General features: G+C 33.2%; 1 protein-coding gene across 2 annotated transcripts in view; it reads left to right on the top strand.

The window, feature by feature from the left end:
* Positions 1 to 208: 208 nt before the first annotated feature.
* The window catches only part of LOC143246693 (uncharacterized), a 135,957-nt gene continuing 130,165 nt past the window's right edge, over positions 209 to 6,000 (top strand). Inside the window, exons 1-2 of one of the 2 annotated variants that reach the window (XM_076493776.1) lie at positions 209 to 654; positions 5,102 to 5,124. The gene's annotated coding sequence lies outside the window, so the exon portion shown is untranslated. Of the gene's footprint in view, positions 655 to 2,599; positions 2,676 to 5,101; positions 5,125 to 6,000 lie in introns of those variants that run through there. The other variant, XM_076493775.1, reaches the window with a different exon arrangement.

Below are 6,000 nucleotides of genomic sequence, written 5' to 3'. Positions count from 1 at the left end.
AGCAATCCAACGAAAGTATCAGCTATTATGCTAATTAACATTTTAGTTTATTAGACTGTTTTTTATTGAAAACAAAACATGGACATTTTAATCAGCTGAATCATTGGATACCACGATTTACGAACTGGTAAACTGTATGACGTCAAAGGAAAGACGCTTGGGTTTTGGTTTTGGTTTTGGTATCTCAAATTCCACTGTTCGAATATGAAGAAGGCCGAATTCTTGTTTCACGTGAATGTTCTGGGATATTCTAGAATTGCAAAGTTCCAACTGGTTCGTCATCATCTATCTAGGAAAAATCTATTTCACTTTCACCATCGGATTTCATTAAAATCTCCGGTGACTAGCAGTCAATGTTTTATTGATAGAATTTGGCTATTAACGTCGTAGACGAGTGGTAGTTCATCACAGGCTTTATCAGAGTGACCATTTGGACAGCACACGTGATTGATGGTCAAAGAAAGGTTTGGACAAGTGGTCACAGACGGGAGGGAAGGGTTGGCTAGTCTGTTTACTACACTTTCACGGTGATGATTCAGCTCAGAGAACTGAAGTAAAATCTGTTTGGAACGCACTGTGAGTCACGTAGTGAAAGGGTTATGGTAGGCACGCGCACTTCGGAACACGTAATTAAAGAAGGAAGTGATGCGCGTGGTAAGTTTTGTATTTCAGTTATTCTTATTTGTGTAAGACGATTTCAAAGTCGGTAGGGAGTGGTTATTAAAACCGCTTTTATAATACACTCTCATAGTTTCTGATGAAAATTAAAAGAATAAACAGCTAACAAATTTTTTCTCCGATTCTAAAAATAAACGCATTGTTAGTCGTTCTGTGCAACTTGCTTGAACTGAAAGATATACTCCCCTTAAACCTCTCCAACTAGATAGAAATACTCCCCTTAAAACTCTCCAACCGGATGGACATACTCCCCTTAAAACTCTCCAACTGGATGGACATACTCCCCTTAAAATTCTCCAACTAGATGGACATACTTTCCTTAAAACTCTCCAACGAGAATGGCATACTCACCTTATATCTCTCCAACTAGATGGACATACTCCCCTTAAAACTCTCCAACTAGATGGACATACTCCCCTTAAAACTCTCCAACTGGATGGACATACTCCCCTTAAAACTCTCCAACTAGATGGACATACTCCTCTTAAACCTCTCCAACGAGAATGACATACTCACCTTATACCTCTCCAACTAGACGGACATACTCCCCTTAAAACTCTCCAACTAGATGGACATACTAGCCTTAAACTTTTCCAACTAGACGAACATACTCCACTTTAACCTCTCCAACTAGATGGGCATAATCCACTTAAAACTCTTCAACTAGTTGGACATACTCCACTTAAAACTCTCCAACTAGATGGACATACTCCCCTTAAAACTCTCCAACTAGATGGACATACTAGCCTTAAACTTTTCCAACTTGACGAACATACTCCACTTTGACCTCTCCAACTAGATGGGCAGAATCCACTTAAACCTCTTCAACTAGTTGGACTTACTCCCCTTAAAACTGTCCAACTAGATGGATATACTCCCCTTAAAACTCTCCAAGTGGATATAAGTGAGAACCACAGTTCTTTAAGACTGCTATGACCTGTTTCAACAGAAAGGCATAGTTTTCTTGGTTAAGTTTTATCTGCAGTTTTATAAATGTTAGAGGTATTAGTAACCAACTGTCATGACATCTATTATTAAAGTAGATTTGGTTCTACTTCGAGTAAATGTTTTGATCATGTTTTATATTTACCATTTTACGTTTAAAAACATTTCTTAGTATTCGCGCAACAACAAAAAACCTCTTTAGACCATTTTGTTAGCGAGTGCTATCATATAATTGTTAAAAAGTTTTAGATTTCAAACAAAACTAAGTTACACAAGGGTTTTTTTGTTTATAAATCTAGCCACAAAACTCTATCAAAACCTTACCCAAATACACAATGCTCTTTTAAAGTAATACCCATTTATGAACCCCAATCAGAATTTCACCGAAATATACAAATCTATTGAAACTCAATACCCAACCACAAGACTCTATCAATTGTATGGCCAAGTGTGCAAAACTCTTAAAAATCAATACCCACCCAGTCACAAAACTCGGTCAAAATTTAACCTAAGCATACAAAACTTTTGAAACCCAAATACCCAGTCATGAAACAATACTAGAAGTTAAACCAAATCCACAAATTTCTTGAAACTCTACATTCCGATCATGAAACTCCGTCAAACTCTATATAAGCTCCAAATTCAGCGAAAGAGAACTGTGGAAATTCTGTATATACCGAAATCGATGGCTCTTGTAGATAAATCGTTTCATTAAACCTTTACTGAATTCGGAACATTTATGAGTCTTAATTTACAAACCTAAATGAAACCTGCGACTCAGTCTCAATGTTCTTCAGCTCAAATAGTGAGAATTCTTCAGAAATTTTTCTCCGAGAATCGCTGAGCTGGGTTTGTGAAAAATAGTTGATGCGCATGCGTACAAAAAGAAGTGTCACGTCACGGTGTTTGTGTAGATGGATCGAAGCACAAATGGAGAAAATTCTTATAACCTAAACAGAAGGAGTCATGGCCGTCCGGAGAAATGTTTTTAGCTAGGGCAGTGAAACTTAGGCACGTGGAACATGAATGAGAGAGGAAACAGATAATTTACTGTAAGTTTCGTATTCCTTCTCATTTCTCTTACATTCATTTACATAAAATAAAATACAAGAGGAGAGTTATAGATAAAACAGATCCGTATATTTCATTTTACTTAAATCATATTTGCGATGAAGTTTACAATACCGTTTATTCTGATGTAACCCATTTTTCTTATCGTACGAGAAATTTCGGAGAAAAAATGTGCTGACTGTTTAACTGTTGTATAGGATGATCCTTAATGGTTTGGTATCAGATTACAGCTCGAGCTCATACGTCACAGTCAACCTGGCTACTTCCGGTTGTAGGATTCCACTTTCCTTCTCTTTTCGGGAAGAGGAGGGGTCAACTAGTCTATTTAAAGAGCAATCGTTAAAATGTTTAAGTTATCGTTGGTCACTTATGGACTAGATGTTAACTTGTTTTTAAAGACGCTACTGGTCACTTTTAGAAGATTATGTCACGTGCATTTTGATAATCTGTCTGTTCGCTTACAGATCAAAGGTTTGCATGTTTTATCAAGTCACTCTGGTCACTTAAAGATCAAATTTGTCTGTGTTTTAGTAAGCCACAATATTAGGCACTTATAAATTAGAGGATTTTTTTTTTTCAGTAAGCCATATCAGCTTTTATTTGTTTTATTAAGCCATTCTGGTAACTTGTAGATAAAAAATTTCCCTGTTTTAGCAAGCCTTATCAGATTTGTATTTGTTTTAGTAAGCCGTTCTGTTCACTTTAAGACCAAATATTTATATGTTTTAGTATGGTGGTGTTGGTCACTTAAAGACCAGATATTTATGTGTATTAGTATGGTGGTGTTAGTCACCTTAAGACCAAATATTTTGTATGTTTTTGTATGGTAATGTTGGTTACTTTAAGACCACATATTTATATGTTTTTGTGTGATGGTGTTGGTAACTTTTAGACCACATATTTACATGTTTTAGTATGGTGTGGTGTTGGTTACTTTAAGACAATATATTTATATGTTTTAGTATGGTGTGGTGTTGGTCACTTTAAGACCAGATATTTATATGTTTTAGTATGGTGTGGTGTTGGTCACTTTAAGACCAGATATTTATATGTTTTAGTATGGTGTGGTGTTGGTCACTTTAAGACCAGATATTTATATGTTTTAGTATGGTGTGGTGCTGGTCACTTTAAGACCAGATGTTTATATGTTTTAGTATGGTGTGGTGTTGGTCACTTTAAGACCAGATGTTTATATGTTTTAGTATGGTGTGGTGTTGGTCACTTTAAGACCAGATATTTATATGTTCCGATTATTTTGATTTTTTTTTCGAAAATACTATTTATTTATTTAAACAGCAAAGTTTAAATAATAAAAGATCTATTTACCGTGTAACAAAAAAGTTCTAGTAATCTACATTTTTGTCGTCAAATGAATTATGAGAAAGTTTCCACCTTACTTTTGCATTATTAAAATATTTAATCTCGGATAAACATGGAAATCTATGTTCTTAAATACAATAATAAGAGGACCAACTTTATTTTATCTTTAAGAAAATAATAAACAACAGATATATACAAAAGCCAAATGGTGATCGGGCAGTCAGTTAGACACGATCGATTTCTCCAAATTTCGTGAGTTACACGAATCTAATTTCACTTTTTACCCTACAATGCTCCTTGTTTAGTTCAATTTAAACACTAACACAGACTAAATAGGCCCTAAGTTTTGGCACTTTTTATGCTATATAAAAGCCTGTCAAGGAAGGAGTTCCTGGGTCCAGACCAGGCATAGTGTTAACACCACATCATCCGAATCACTATGGTGACAGGCTAAGTAGGATCTGAATAATAAATTAACAATTAGCGTAAATCAAAACTTTGGGACAATAACTACAAAGGCTTTCATAGTAATAAATAGATAAATATCTTTTCAATAATTGTTTTCTAGTAATATACCACGATACTTCCAGCTCTGTAGGGGGAATAATAAATTTATTTTCCTTTCTTCTGTTATTAAAATAGGGAGTGATCTAGAGCATTAGTGTGCTTGGTCTGTGCAACCCGGGGGTTCATGGTTTACAGCACGAAAACGCAGAAATCCGCTTCGCAGTTTAAGGCTGTCAGTGTAAGAATGATTGGCAAATTCCACTCTCTGACCACATAAGAGTAGCCCAAAAGTTGTGGGTGGATGCTAGTGACCAGCTGCCTCCCATCTAGCCTGCCCGTTCAAAATACGAATATATATATTCACAGATGTCCCTTGCGTAGTTCCGCTTGAAAATTCCGAAACGAGCAATATTTTTTTCTATTTTAGTTGAAAATTTATCAAAGTAGTTATCTTTTTGAATAAAACAAAAATCATATTCCGTTGTAATTATTCTATTAACTTACAAATGAAGAACAAATAAAAACACCTACAACACATTTTGCACACCATGTGCTTACGAAGTATATTGTTTCATTCTAGGATTCATTGATACCAGCTGGCATGTAAGTAGTACCATAATCATCTAAACAATATCTATAATACAATTTTTACAATTATCAATAGCTATGCTTTGAACTGGGTTAAGTAAACGAGATGTGATTACCATCAGAGCCTGTTTAAGTTATTATAATTCAGAATTATGGTAAGAATTAATACCACAATGTTATTTATTTGTAATACCATTTAATACCACAATGTTATTTATTTGTAATACCATTTAATACCACAATGTTATTTATTTGTAATACCATTTAATAATACAATGTTATTTATTTGTAATACTATTTAATAATACAATGTTATTTATTTGTAATACCATTTAATATCACAATGTTATTTATTTGTAATACCATTTAATAATACAATGTTATTTAGTTGTAATCCCATTTAATAATACAATGTTATTTATTTGTAATACCATTTAATACCACAATGTTATTTATTTGTAATACCATTTAATAATACAATGTTATTTATTTGTAATACCATTTAATACCACAATGTTATTTATTTGTAATACCATTTAATAATACAATGCTATTTATTTGTAATACCATTTAATACCACAATGTTATTTATTTGTAATTCCATTTAATAACACAATGTTATTTATTTGTAATACCATTTAATAGCACAATGTTATTTATTTGTAATACCATTTAATAGCACAATGTTATTTATTTGTAATACCATTTAATACCACAATGTTATTTATTTGTAATACCATTTAATAACACAATGTTATTTATTTGTAATACCATTTAATAACACAATGTTATTTATTTGTAATACCATTTTATGCAATTATTGTTTGAATTAATTGTGTTATTGTTCGAAAGAACAATCGAACAAGGAAACGTCTTATTCTAGAAACAATA

The sequence above is a fragment of the Tachypleus tridentatus genome, chromosome 3 (genome assembly GCF_004210375.1).
Source record: "Tachypleus tridentatus isolate NWPU-2018 chromosome 3, ASM421037v1, whole genome shotgun sequence".
In the NCBI taxonomy this organism is placed as follows: Eukaryota; Metazoa; Arthropoda; class Merostomata; order Xiphosura; family Limulidae; genus Tachypleus; species Tachypleus tridentatus.
Note: the sequence above shows the minus strand (reverse complement) of the source record. Positions and strands in the feature narration are given on the sequence as shown.